Raw genomic sequence first — 15,469 nt, 5'->3', positions numbered from 1 at the left:
GGCCCCACAGATGAAACCACCGTTTATTTTATTTAAGTACAAACCTCTTCAGATGGGGCTTCAAGATGGAGGCACCCTCACGCACCTCCCCCCACCCCATGACAATGGCAGTGCCTGCCTCTGCCAGTGGGAGTGCCGTCCTTCCAAGGCTGCGGGCCCTCCCACTGGGCCTGCAGTCTCAGGGGCCCGCCAATGGCACTTAACTGGGCGGACTTCTTAATTGGCTGTTTCCAGGGAGATCTCACAGGCAGCCACCTTGACAGGCAGAGCAGATTGGGACCTGAAAATGTCCCGGGTCATGCTCAGAGCCTAAAGGTAGAAGACTCTGGCCTATGTGAGCAAGCTTTTGTCAAGGAAAGCAAAGTAGGTATGAGGGTTTATATATCTATGTAATTTATGTCTATCAAAGTAGCCATGTGTCTGTTTACTGTCCTTCCCTGCAATTTTCAACTCTTAGAATTAATCTTGCTGAGAAAATGATTAAGTTACTGTATTCAATGGCTTGCTAAACAATGCCAAATTTCAAATTTGTAACTTTTTAATGACTGGTTAGGGCAGCTGCCTTTTTTGTTAACATTGAGAATTTTTTTTAAAAAAGTTGTTCATGTGCTTACACAGCTGAGGGAATTTATTTCTGGTAATTGATAGGCTCAAACTTTACATTCATAAAATCACAACAAAACACGACTGAACAGGCAAGTGAGACACAAACTACACATGAGGAAAATGAGTGGAGAAACAACCAGTGATGAAATACCACGGCAAATCAAATAGAGCCAGTCAGAAAGATCTACCAATGAATGGAATGATCAGCCATGATCTTATTGAATAGCAGAGCAGGCTTGAGGGGCTGAATGGCCTACTCCTGCTCCTAATTCACAAGTTCTTTTGTTCATATGGAAGGAGTAATCAATGTTGTACCTGTCTTCCTGGTGTTAAATGTTATTCTCATTCTCTGATCAAAGGCAGTCAACTTGCTTTTGTTGTGTACATTACCATCTTGCTTTTTGATACTTTATTATGTGGTAACCTTTTAAGGTCATTCAGCTGGTAATATATTCCACCATATCCCTGGCAAAATGACAGCTTCTGTTCATTTTTGTGCTATCTTGGTTCAGCGATTCCAAAGCCCAGAAGTTGCTGACATTTTTGCTGGGCGAATCCGAACTGTCATTTCTTCTCTCAATTTTTGGGGCTTTTATGTGCTATTCTTTGTGAAATGTGGCATTCTGGTAAGTTTAGATGCTATTTTCTGCACATTAATGCCTGAGTGCTTGAAGCCACATCATTAACAAAGGTTAAGTGGCTCATTAGCGGTCATTAAGGTGGTAAATTAGCATAATTTCATCCACCATCCCATTGACGGGCTTGTTACTGCTGGTGGTAAATTGTCACGTAGAAATGCAGACAATGCCGTTGTACAAATCAGCAGTACATATCAGCCATCTGCCCATATCTCCCAGCCAAACGTACTTCTCTGCCCTACATGATATAATTCATCTGGGCGTGAATGCACATAGAGTGACTTGTGGTATGCAAATAAAGCAAGTTCTTTTTCAAAAGTATCCAAGAAAGTGACCACAAATAACATCTGTAAACTCCAGAGCTTAGTGGCATGGAAGCAAACTGATATCCTCAATTTAAAATTGTCGCGCAAACTAAATCTTTCAGTGTTATTACAAATTCAGGTCTGCTATTGAACCCTTTGTAAGTCAGTGATGTCAGTTGGTCCAGTAAATGGATCACATGCCCTTGATGTCCTGGAGTTGACTCACATTGTCCATTTCTATGTACATAATAGGGTAACACAAGGGATATAAAATGCGGCCTTCTTAACGTGTGAACTGAATATCTTGGGTTTTCCACATCTTTGGCTGGATTTTCAATTGTTGGTGGAACCAGTGTGGGCATCATTTGAAAATTGCATTCCCCTAGGGAGTCACTGGATCCAGTTGTCTCTGAAACAGTTTGCAAGCTCCAAAGATTGCAAGGACAGGGAATGGGAAACCCGCTCACCACCCATTAACAACTCCTGAAGCTCCTTCAAGAGCTTGTCGTGGGATCTGTCTGGAACAGAATGGGATTTTCAATCTTTTTTCCAGATGGGGCTAAACTGTCTGCTGCACATTTGTGCGCAGCGGTCGGGGCAAACAAACGTTTGTTTCCACCTGTTTTTTTTTTGTGAAATTTGAGGGGTTATCTAGCCCTGGGTCAAGCACTGTACCTCGACTTGGTGTCTATGATCATAAGACATAGGAGCAGAAATTAGGCCATTCGGCCCATCGAGTCTGCTCTGCCATTCAATCATGGCTGATAAGTTTCTCAACTCCATTCTCCCCATAACCTAAAAATCTGGAACGCTTCACGAATTTGTGTGTCATCCTTGCGCAGGGGCCAGGCTAATCTTCTCTGTATCGTTCCAATCTTAGTTTATGTGCTGCCGAAGCGAGCTTCATTTTGTGTCATCTTCATGCTTCTGGCCCTTTCCTGAGCTGCCTGCTCCCCTCAGCAAGACAGCACTCCCTCAAAATGGCTGAAATCTGCCTTTGCTGCTGGAACCAGGCAGGCAGCTCCCACCCCTGGAGGTGCTCGGTGCCTCTAATTGGTTTCTGAGCTCACCTCCTGCCCAATCAGCCCATTTACATTTAAAAATAACCACAGCTCAGGCACAGGATCATGACCTGGAATTCATTTGGGTGTCAGGTTCCCAATCCACTTTGAAAATTCGGCTCCTCATAGGCTTCACCAGTCCTTTTGAAGAAGGACCAAGAAAACTCTCCATAAGCTGAGACCTAATATGAATTATGAAACTGCTTTACTTCGCAGACAATAAATGACCGGGTAGAGAAATAGGTTATTCTTGGATTCACTTACTTCGATCAATATAACTTGTCTTGTCTGATAATATAAAATGGTGAGTATGCTATGGTTCCCTGCATTAGCAAGCCACCTTCCTTGACTTAAAATAACTTCTCATTATAATATTGTATTTAGCCTTCTGATTCTGGCCAAAGCACAGCCTTACAGTTTCTCTTTGAAAACCTGGCTATGTATCTATGTTTGTAACTTGAAGGAAAGGTCTGTACAAAGCAAACCTGGCTGAGGATCCTGAAGTAAAGCTCCCAATACTGTGGGTGTGAGATATTTACCAATTGCTGAGACAGGCTTCTTGTTTACAGTATTTGAAGAAACAACTTCAAAGCAACATCCATTAGTATTTTAACTACCTTTCTTTTTAGTGCCATTTTTAAAACCTGTGCAAATACACGCTGCTTTAAAACACATCCCCTAAACATAACTTGTTTCCTTAAATTCGCCTGATCAAAGGACCCTGAAATTTAACAAATATAATGGTGATCAAACACCACAAGAAGATTTAAGAGGGACATCAGAACCAAGATTATGTTCAAGAGTAATTCTGGTGTTTAGAAGCCATAAACATTATCTAACCATGTCAACTTCAGTGACATATTTACATCAAAATGTATATTGAAAATATGTATTAATTCAGATCATATCATGAGTACGAAACTGTTTGGTGATTCTATGCATTTCTTAAGCATGACTTTACAATTTCATTTTAGACAATAAGGCGTAGGAGCAGAAGTAGGCCATTCGGCCCATCGAGTCCACTCCGCCATTCAATGAGATCATGGCTGATCTGATCATTTTCAACTCCACTTTCCTGCCTTTTTCCCATAACCCTTGATTCCCTTACTGATTAAAAGTCTGTCTATCTCAGCCTTGAACATACTTAATGAACTAGCCTCTATAGCCCTCTGCGGTAAAGAATTCCACAGGTTGACTACCCTCTGAGAGAAGAAATTCCTCCTCATCTCTGTCTTAAATGGGCGACCCCTTACTCTAAGATTATGCCCTCTGGTCCTAGACTCTCCTGCAAGGGGAAACAACCTCTCAGCATCTACCCTGTCAAGCCCTCTAAGAATCTTAAATGTTTCAATAAGGCTGTTCTCATTCTTCCAAACTCCAATGAGTACAGGCCCATTTTTGCCGATATTCTGGTCAGATGCAAATAACAGCGAATGGTATAAACCGTCCCAACGTCAGTCATTTCTCTTGTCAGTTTATTTCCAGCCCTCCCTAATAATCGCTCAATTAATGTTGCTGTTGCCATGATCACAAGATAGCTATTAAACCAAAGTTTTGTCATAAAAGACACCCTGGAGCTGAAAAGTGATCAGAGTCCAGTATGTTGGAGTGACAGATAGATTTACAAAAACAGCAATAATGTTGTGTTCTGATACTGCAACATTGTCATTGTTCTTAATCAGTCCTTTAAGTGCCTCTCAAATATGTATATCAACTTCAAAGAAGGCCCCATGGCTTTTATAATAACATCACAGGTGTCTAACTAAGTGCCTGACAAGCATTAATAAGGTCCCAGCTGGCTAAATCAATGCCTGATCATTTTGATTTGCCTAACAGAGTCAGTCCCCTTTGAACATGGATATTACAATTCACTGCAGCCTGCAGAAACACTTGCATGTTCAAATACAGGCCTAAATTAAATCATTCAGTATTGAATTCTCTCAGAGACCCCAGCAAACATTTGCTGCGCGAACGCTTGCCAAATTCTATTTAAGCTTTTTTTTAATATTCAAAAACGCTGTAATGAATGGTTAAAATTCACAGCACATCAAGCAATCATCTTCAGCGGACTCAATCCTTTTATACCTCGATTCATTTCAGAGATTCAGATGTTGAACTGCCACATTTTGTCAGCTGGAGGTGTGACTCATTAGGGCTGCTATACTCCCACAACACTTCAGCTCTGCAGTAGGCATTTGATGATGCTACTAAGCATCACGAGGTCAGGTTAGGTACAGTCAAGACTCTAAGGCTCATGCTTTGGAATGTGCCAGCAGTACAGACTCAATCTTATGCCAGCAGCTGCAGTAAAACTGAGTTTTGAGAGGGTATAGAGACTCAGCGGACACTCCAGAGTTAATGTGTGATACATTAATATAACAAAGTAAATTAAATTAGCAACTATAATAATATTGTTTCCCTCTCTCTCTCAGCACATAGGGCGGATATGGTTACATTTAAAGCTATTATCAAACAGCATTTGCTTGGCACTTATCAGGTTTTGAACAGTCCTATGTTTAAGTGGGCTGGTCAAAAATGTGACAAATGTAAATTAGGCCTCCATATTTTGCTGCTCAGCTCCTCATTGTAAAGTTTGTCACTGGTTGACTTTTTTGAGCTAATTTTCACAAGCAGAAAACTAAAGATCAGGGTTCAAAACTATGATCCCACTTGCATTCTACCTCCTGTCTAGTTGGGCAAAAATGGGAATCTTAGCTAGAAGGACTAGCAAACTATACATTGCATATTGAGAGTGAGAGATAGCATACATAGCATACTCAGCAACAGAGGAGATGTGAAGTCACAGGAAATGATGTTCCAGGAGCTGCATAATATTAAAGGGGCACTGTTAACATGTAAAATTGTCTAGGAAATGTCTTTTTTGAGAGGGAGCAGGTCGGGAAAGGGATAGGCATTAGTTCTCTCACAAAAATTTCATCTTCAAGTGAAGCAATGATGCATTTCAGCTTGACCCTGGAACATCACTTTTATCTGACCTTCTCTCTTCCCTCACCTTTCACTCTCCCTCCCTCTCTCTCTTTACCCCTCAGTATTGATGTAGCTGTCTCTTACTATTTTGTAAACAAATGAAAAATGGTTTTACCAAGTGCACGCCCATGAAGCCTGTGTCTTTTGTTGTTTAAAGGTGTATTCCTGCTGCATTACAGTAACGGCCTAGATGGCAAGGCTGGGGAAGCACACCATAATATTCGCCATCCAGTGCACTGACCTCACTGTCGCATTAAATAATCTATTCCATATTTTCCTGTGTTTCTAATTAATATACACCAAAGGGGCCAGAGTGGCCTGTCAGAAGCGACACATAATGATCCTACATCTAACAGAGTAATTCCTTCACTATTGTGGAAATTAGAGTACGGAGCTCAGCAGATATGCAGCATTAGGCACCATCCCATTGTAAACTAGATTCTAATATAAACTACATTCCCATACAAAATTGTAAATAAAGAGTGCCAGCGGATCCTGTTAGGTCAGTGGCTCGGTGAATGGATCCTTCGCAGTTAGTGACTCAGTGAGTGGATCCTCCTGGTTAGTGGATCAGTGAGTGGATCTTCCTGGTTAGAGGATCCTCCTGGGTACTTTCTCAGTGAGTGGATTCTCTTAGTTAGTGGATCAGTGAGTCGATCCTCCTGGCTAGTGGATCGAGGAGCGGGTCTTCCCGGTTAGTGGATCCTCCTGGTTACTTTCTCAGTGAGTGGATCCTCCTGGTTAGTGGTTCAGTTGCTAGATCTTTCTCATTTGCAGGATCCTGCATACCAACACCTCAAATTCTCAGGTGCATTAGCTACCATTTACCCAAACTGATTTCTTCCCCAATTTAAGAAGCTATTACATTGATTTGCTACAACCAATCAATCAACACGTACTAAAGCACTCATTTACACCATCTCTTGGAACCAGTTCATTGTTCAGTCTTAGGCGAGGATTTTACAGCCCCTCCTGTCCGACAGGATATTACAGTCCCACCGAACAGAATGGAGATTTAAATGACACGTCACCTCTGCCGGGAGGGGTTGGTGGGGAGAGACGTGCCGTGGCAGGGCCATAAAACCCTGGCCTTAGTATTTTTTAGAATTAAAGTTTTATAATTTAAATGTGGGCATCATGGGCAAGGCCAGCATTTGTTGCCCTTGCACTGGAGGAGGTGGTGGTGAGCTGTCTTCTTGAATCGCTGAAGTCCATGTGGTGTAGGGGAGGCAGTGCCATAGTGGTATTGTCACTGGACTAGTGTTCCGGAGATCCAGGGTAATGCTCTGGAACCTGGGTTCAAATCCCACCACAACAGATGGTGAAATTTGAATTCAATAAAAACCTGGAATTAAAAGTCTGATGATGACCACAAAACTATTGCCAATTGTCTGGAAAAATGCACCTGGTTCCCTAATGTCCTTTAGGGAAGGAAATTTTCCATTGTTACCTGGTCCACGTGACTTCAGGCTCACAGCTATGTGGTTGACGCTTAAACGCCCCCTGAATAAGGACAATTAGGGATGGGCAATAAATACTAGCCTAGCCAGCAATGCCCATGTCCCATCAATAAATTAAAAAAAACATCCACAGTGCTGCTAAGGAAGGAGTTCCAGGATTTTGACCCAGTGACAGTGAAGGAACAGCAATACATTCCCAAGTCAGGATGGTGAGTGGCTTGGAGGGGAACTTGTAGATAATGGTGTTCCCATGCATCAGCTGCCCTTCTAGGAGGTAGAGGTCACAGGTTTGGAAGGTACTGTCAAAGGAACCTTGGTGAGTTGCTGCAGTGCATCGGTGGTGGAGGGACTGAATATTTAAGTTGTCGGATGGGGTGCCAATCAAAAGAGCTGCATTGTCCTGGATGGTCTTGAGCTTCTTGAGTGTTGGAGCTGCACTCATCCAGACAAGTGGAGAGGATTCCATCACACTCCTGACTTGTGCCTTGTAGATGGTGGACAGGCTTCGAGGAGTCAGGAGGACTGTTATTTATCTCAGAATTTCCAGCTGCTGGCTTGCTCTTGTAGCCACATTTACATAGCTGGTTCAGTTCAGTTTGGTCAGTGGTAACCCCCAGGATGTTGTTAATGAGGGATTCAGTAATGGTGATTCCAATGAATGTCAAGGGGAGATGGTTAAATTCTCTCTTGTTGGAGATGGTAATTGCCTGGCACTTGTGTGGCGTGAGTGTTTCTTGCCACTTAACAGCCCAAGCCTTAATGCTGTCTCGGACTAGCTGCATATGGACATGGACTAGCACTTGTGTGGCGCAAATGTTTGGAAACATAGTCAGTAATATTGAGCCACTCTGGGAATCTATTGATAATGTTAGCTAAAACAACAACAGCAACTTGTATTTGGGCAGTGCCTTTAGCACAGTAAAATGAATCAAGGTGCTACACAGAAGGGTTAGTGGACCAAAATTGACACTGATCAATAAATTACACCACTGCTAGGCCAGCAGCTCCATTATTTTTCCAACCTGTTAGGATGGGGAAAGGATGGAGATCCTTCAATTCGGGTTTAAATTCAAATGTAAGTAAGCCACAAAAGCCTCATGTTCAACAACTCAACCGTTAATGTTGTTGCCAGGAACAAGTTTCTCATTGACTTTGCATTATTAATGAATGCAAAGGTTCAGGCTCCCCATGGGCGTGAAACACCTCCTGTAACTGATCAGTAAGAACTAGTCCCGGTCAGCAAGCACATTTAGCGGTTTGTTTAAAAGCAATCAGTGAATGCATTATAAAGTCAATAAATCACAATGCTGCTGGGCCACCAGCACCATTATGTCTTAGTCTAAGTGGCAGCAGAGTCAAAACTGGTTTAACAGGAAAATCCCAATTGCCATTGATTTCATTGGGGGCGGAGCTATGATAATTAGCTACTAACTGATTTCACCAGGGGCAACTGTGGAGCAGAGTAAAAACCCCAGGAAAATATACGATAGTGTAGTTAATGGCACAAGTCACTTGATCCCTAATTTCCTCTTCCTTTTGCGTCGATCATCGGTCCCCACACTGCATCCGCCATTGTTAAACTTAGAACTATTTTTCAGCATAAAATAATGCACATTAGCGGTGAACATGATAAGAATATAAAAATTTCTGGTGTTAATACGAAACAGGGTGATTTTAAGCCTTCATGCTTGGACAGGTTGGCAGTTAAAATTGGCTGAGTTACTTACCAGAGGCCCTGAAGCCCCTGGGAACCAGCCAATCCAAGCTTTAATTTGCTCAGCTGAGAAAGGGGGAAGGACAACCACCCAAAGCTGGAGAGAGGGTCCTCATTTTATACATGCATGTCAGGTCCCAATAACATCATCGAGACAACAACTGCCATTTTTATTAGGTGCCCGAAGCTAGAATCAAACCCAATGACAAAGTGGATTGAGGTCGGATGGAGACCAAGAGGGGTAGGTTCTACATTCTCTTTTACTTTCCTTGTGGGACCTCGAGCAGCAGAAGTCCAAATCCAGGCCCCAAATGGAAAGCCTCACCTTCTCCTCTTGCAATCTTAGCCCAGCCACCCACAGGCCCCGATAGTGGGATGGCCTGGCAGTCCATTCTGCCACTTTCCTGCTGTCGGGTGGGGGTGGGGGGGGTGGGTGCAGACTCCAGGCCGTGCTAATTTGCATCGCTTTCCCTTCCGGAATGGGACTTACATGAGGCTCAGCCACTGAAATCCTCAAGGCCTCATTCTTTTTTTTTTTGTAAAAATATACTTTATTCATAAAATATCTTCAATCACATTCCAAACCATTTCAAAAACAACATTACAAGGGTACAATCCAGGTTAAACTTTTACAAAATGTATCACCAGGTGCATCAGTACAAACAATATTACAGTCAGTTACAGCCTTTCATTTTGATCTGTACAGCCTGAGGGGCTCTAAACAGTTCCCAGTCTCTCGGTGCGCTGTGGTAGAAAGGTCTTAGACAGCGACCCTTCCCCATTGCGCCTTTGCGGCAGCTGCCCCAAGCTTTAGTGCGTCCCTCAGCACGTAGTCCTGGACTTTGGATTGTGCCAGTCCGCAACAATCGGTCGGGGACAGCTCTTTGTGCTGGAAGACCAACAAGTTTCGGGCAGACCAAAGCGCGTCTTTCACCGAGTTGATGATCCTCCAGCTGCAGTTGATGTTTGTCTCGGTGTGTGTCCCTGGGAACAGCCCGTAGAGCACAGAGTCCTGTGTCACAGAACTGCTCGGGATGAACCTCGACAGCAACCACTGCATCTCTCTCCAGACTTTCTTTGCAAAGGCACAATCCACAAGGAGGTGAACAACGGTCTCTTCCCCACCACAGCCACCTCGAGGGCAAAGTGCAGAGGGGGTGAGCCTCCTGGCGTGTAGGAAGGATCTGACGGGGAGGGCCTTTCTCACCACCAGCCAAGCTACGTCTTGGTGCTTGTTGGAAAGTTCTGGCGATGAGGCATTCTGCCAAATGACTTTGACAGTCTGCTCGGGGAACCATCCCACAGGGTCCACCCTCTCCTTTTCCCTCAGGACCTCTAGGACGTTACGTGCTGACCACTGCCTGATGGACTTGTGGTCAAAGGTGTTTTTCTGCATAAATTTTTCCACCAGGGACAGGTGGTACGGCACGGTCCAACTATTTGGAGCGTTCCGCGGCAGCGTGGCCAGACCCATCCTTCGCAACACCGGGGACAGGTAGAACCTCAGCACGTAGTGACACTTGGTGTTTGCGTACTGAGGGTCTACGCACCGCTTGATGCAGCCGCACACAAAGGTGGCCATCAGTATGAGGGCGATGTTGGGCACGTTTTTTCCCCCTTTATCTAGAGGCTTGTACATCGCGTCCCTGCAGACACGATCCATTTTCGACCTCCAGATAAAGCGGAAGATGGCTCGAGTGATCGCCGTCACGCAGGAGTCTGGAATGGGCCAGACCTGCGCCACGTACAGCAACAGCGAGAGTACCTCACACCTGATGACCAGGTTCTTACCCGCAATGGAGAGGGAGCGTCGCTCCCACATGCCCAGTTTCCTTTTCACCATAGCCACTCGCTCCTTCCAGTTTCTAACGCATGCCCCGGTCCCTCCGAACCATATCCCCAGCACCTTCAGGCCGTCAGCCCTGACAGTGAATGGGACAAAGGATCGGTCAGCCCAGTTCCCAAAGAACATGGCCTCGCTCTTCCCACGATTTACCTTGGCTCCCGAGGCCAGTTTGAACTGGTCGCAGATGTGCATCAGTCTGCGCACCGACAGCGGATCCGAGCAGAAGACGGCGACGTCGTCCATGTACAGGGAGGCTTTTACCTGAGTGCCTCCACTGCCTGGGATCGTCACTCCTCTTATGCCCGGATCCTTCCTGATGGACTCGGCAAAGGGTTCTATGCAACACACGAAAAGGACAGGCGAGAGAGGACAGCCCTGCCTGACTCCAGATTTAATCGGAAAGCTATCTGTTTCCCACCCATTGATTGAGACTGCGCTACTGATGTTAGTGTAGAGCAGTTGGATCCAATTTCGAATTCCCTCCCCAAACCCCATTTTGGAGAGCACATCCCCCATGTAGGTGTGCGATATTCTGTCAAAGGCCTTCTCCTGATCCAAGCTGATGAGGCAGGTATCCACACCCCTGTCCTGTACATAGGCAATCGTATCCCTGAGCAGCGCCAGGCTGTCAGAGATCTTCCTGCCTGGCACAGAGCAGGTCTGGTCAGGGTGAATCACCAATTCCAGAGCGGATTTGACCCGGTTGGCGATGACCTTGGACAGAATCTTATAGTCCACATTCAACAGTGAAATGGGTCGCCAATTTCTAATTTCCTCCCTTTCCCCCTTGTGCTTGTAGATGAGGGTGATGATGCCTTTCCTCATGGATTCTGACATACTACCGGCCAGGAGCATACTCTCGTACACTCCTAGCAGGTCTGGGCCGATCAAGTCCCACAGAGCCGAATACAACTCCGCCGGCAAGCCGTCGCTTCCGGGGGTTTTACTCTTCTCGAAGGACTCGAGGGCCTTAGTCAGTTCATCAGGAGTTAGCGGTTTGTCCAGGCTCTCCCGCGTACTGTGGTCTAAGACCTCCGTGATAGAGGACAGGAAGGACTGGGAGGCCGTGCTGTCCGTGGGCTTCACGTCATACAATCCGGCATAAAAGGATTTGCTGATCCTCAGAATGTCGGACCGTGATGACTTTACTGAGCCGTCTTCTTCCTTCAGGCTGCTGATCACAGAGCGCTCTCTGTGTACCTTTTGGAAGAAGAAACGTGAGCACGTCTCATCCTGCTCCACGGAGCGGACTCTGGAACGGAAGATGATCTTGGAGGCCTCCGAGGCAAAGTGCGAGGCTTGCTGGCCCTTCACCTCTTGGAGCTCCTCCTTGACATCGACCCCCATCGACTGCAGCCGGAGCAGATTCTGCATCTTTTTCTGGAGTCGGGACATTTCCCTCTGTTCCTTTCTAGCTTTCTGGGTGCCTTTGAGGATGAAAAACCTCTTGATGCTTCCCTTGATCGCTTCCCACCAGTGTGTCAGGGACTCAAAGAGGGGTTTCACGGTTCTCCAACCTTTGTAATCCCTCTTGAGCTCCTCAATGTTCTCTGGGGTCAGCAGTTGCACATTTAGCTTCCATGCCCCCCTGCCCACCCTCAGGTCCTTCTCCAAGTGGCAGTCCGCCAGTAGGAGGCAGTGGTCAGAGAAGAACACCGGCTTGACCTCGGTGGATCTGACTGTGAATGCACAGGACACAAACAGGAAGTCTATCCTGGAACGAATGGACCCGTCTGGCCGCGACCAGGTGTATCTACGCTGCGCTCCGTCTGCAGGGTTGCTGAAGACGTCGTGCAGCTTGGCATCCTTAACTGTTTCCATCAGGGATCTGGACGTAGCGTCCAATCTGCTGCCGGCCCTGCCGGATCGTCCAGCCGCATCGATGATGCAGTTGAAGTCACCGCCCAGAATGACCGGCCTGGAGGTCGCCAGCAGCAGTGGGAGCTGCTGAAAAACCTCCAGCCGCTCAGCCCCTTGTGCCGGGCCATACACGTTAATTAACCGGAGTGGAGCGTTCTTGTACATTACGTCTGCTACGAGGAGTCGCCCGCCCACCACCTCCTTGACCTCGGAGACGGTGAAGTTGCCTCCCCGCAGCAGAATACCCAGGCCGGAGGAACGAGAGTCGTTTCCGCCCGACCAGATCGATGGCCCGTGGGACCACCATCGTGACCATTGCCTGTAGGAGCTGAGGTGCGGTATCGCACACTCCTGCAGAAACAACAGGTCAGCTTTGACCTTGGCTAGGTAGTCCAAGGTCGCAACACATCGCGTAGTAGATTTAATGCTACGCACATTTATGGATACAATCTTTAAACCCATTTTAAAGCATTTATTCTCCTACCAAACCCACTGTCTCTGAGAGTCCCAGACCTTTAGTCTGCTCCTTCATACCCGTAGTGAGCTCAAATTCCTTCACTTTGGATGGGCTGAGGTAGATCTCCTTGGCCGTGTTCTGCTCCAGTGGCATCTGGAGGTTCACGTAGAGAGCGGGTTTTGAGATGACCTTTGCTGGAGAAGCTTCTCCAAAACTCACCCCCTCTGGGGTGTTGCTGTTCCCGGCTTCCTGGAGCTGGGGTGCGATGATTGCCTCACTGCTCCCAGATTCCAGGGGCTGTGGTGCACTGGCCTCCTCAGGTTGCAGGCAAAGTTGGGGTGCGCTGGTCTCCTTGTTGTCTCCAATTTTCTGGAGCTCGGGTGTCTCGTCCTCCAACGCCCTGGAGCTTTGCCGCCTCTTCTGTCGGTGCCGCTCTGGCACTTCATCATCCGAAGAGCTGCTGCCCTTGTCATCCGTGTCGGATGGGAGACGCCTCTTGCCGCTTCTCTGGGAAACGCCTTTGCTTCTTCTTCGCTCCCTCTTACTTTTCTTGTTCTTCACCGTCCGCCACTCCCCCTGCTGCTTTTCCACTGCTGCCTCCTCCTCCATTGATTCGCTGTCCTGAGGACTGGGAGGTTCAGGGGGTAGTGCTGTTGATTGGCTCTCTGTTGCCTCAATCTCTTTCTCCACCTTGTCTCTCTCTGTGTCCTCCTTTGTCCCGTTGAGCTCCCTGGGGGCCTTGGTGGTTGGAGTGACACGGAACATTTCTTCTGCTTCCCCCTGGTCGGCTTTGGCTGCCTGTGCGTAAGTACGGCAGCGTTTGGGGCAGGTCCTGTAGAGGTGACTTGCCTCGCCACACAGGTTGCAGCACTTGGCCTGTTTGCAGTCTTTTGTCTGGTGCCCTTCCTGTTTGCAGATCTTGCAGAGGGAGGCGCTGCAGTTGGCCGCCACATGACCAGCCTTGCCGCATGAGCGACAATGCTTGGGTTGCCCAGCGTAGACCAGGTAGCCACGGTTTCCCCCGATAGCGAAACTGGAAGGAGGGTGGAAAATGGCTCCCTTACCGTCGGTCTTTAGCGTGACCTTAAACAGGCGTTTGCCTGTCCAGATCCCCAAGTCGTCTCGAATCTCGGTGCCGCTCCCCACCTTATCGGAGTACCTGGTGAGGAAGGTGACCACGTCGGCGACAGGGACGAAGGGGTTGTACACATGCACCATCACCACACGTTCCCGTTGCAACGGCAGAGAAAAGTGCGGCTCCGCCGTCAGGATCTTCATCTCCGGCAGGTCTCTCTTCTCCTCGAACACCCTCAGGAGCCGGACGCAGTCTGCCACTTGCTTGAACGTCACGTCAAAATAACCACCTTTGCGGGAGTCGTGCAGGGTGAAGATCTCCGGAGCTTGGAAGCCGCACGCCTTCAACAGGATCCTCCTGGTGAAGAAGCCCCGATCCATAGGTGATCCTCCTTCGCTGTGGTTCACCGTGACTCGGACGGTGATAGGTAACCCACGGTATGGATTTGGATTGCGATTGGTTATCGCCCTTCCATCCCGACCTTGCCTTGGCAGGACCATGGTGTCGCCCCTGCAACACTTGATCTTAGCCAAAAGGCCGAGAAGCGATCCTCAAGGCCTCATTCTGCCAGTGGAGAGCGAGCTATCAACTTGCCCGCATGGTTTTCCCAGGGAACCCGCTGGCAGTTAAAATTCAGGGTCAAACCTCTGTTTCATTATTACTGGCACAGTTTCAAAGAGAGGTGTGTTGTTAATGTGCTTTGCAGTGATCTTTAATTCACTCCTGACTCTCTCGCTTTCTTTGCTCTTTATTTTTAGCTTACACTGTTTGTGGTCAGATATCTGAGTAATTAAATCTAATTTAAATCCAATCAATCCTGGCAAATGGAAATACAGTGAGGTACATGCTGGGAAGGGGGGGAAGGGTATTTCACTTTTTTATTTCTGGCTGCTGAGATAGTTCTAACAGCACTTGGCATTGTTTTGTGGCTTGTTATGTGGCACACAGAGTCATCACCTGACGTGGTGTATGGCTCACATTGCTGGAGACAGATTAAATTCTGTTTATGTCAATAACATGCCATGGACAGACTTACAGGCAGGAGCAGGGCAAGCCTCTGTAAAGGCCAAGGTTATAAGGGTCAGCAATCGTCAAGTAGCACACTCAGACATGTGGGTGTGAATAATATTAATCATCTTACATGAAAGCTATTATTTTAGGGTTGGAAATCGATACTACCTTTACTTAGTTAAACCAAAGTCACAAATGTTAATGTTGGCTGTACCAGCTCAGGCCAGTGTGGAATTAGTGAGGTATGTTGTTTACTGACAAATATTATTTGTTGCATTTTTTTAGAAGGAAAATTAATCTTTAATTTCCCTGGTTTAATGCCACATTGTCCAGGTTCCTTTAGTTATTCCAGTTTCTCCCTTTCTAGATTTTACTTTTTGAATCTTGCAAATACTCAATTCCCACAACAATTAAAAAAAAATTAATATATTTATGTTTGAAACATTTG

The 15,469-nt window shown here is 46.7% G+C and overlaps 1 non-coding gene across 1 annotated transcript; it reads right to left on the bottom strand.

The window, feature by feature from the left end:
* Nucleotides 1-2,346: 2,346 nt before the first annotated feature.
* LOC144668452 (U6 spliceosomal RNA) lies at nucleotides 2,347-2,451 on the bottom strand. Its single transcript, XR_013573501.1, has one exon. It is a non-coding gene; the product is annotated as a U6 spliceosomal RNA (small nuclear RNA).
* Nucleotides 2,452-15,469: the final 13,018 nt, after the last annotated feature.

Source organism: Cetorhinus maximus, chromosome 26 (genome assembly GCF_964194155.1).
Source record: "Cetorhinus maximus chromosome 26, sCetMax3.hap1.1, whole genome shotgun sequence".
Lineage (NCBI taxonomy): Eukaryota > Metazoa > Chordata > Chondrichthyes > Lamniformes > Cetorhinidae > Cetorhinus > Cetorhinus maximus.
The sequence above is the reverse complement of the archived record's forward strand: the minus strand, read 5'-3'. Positions and strand labels throughout refer to the sequence as shown.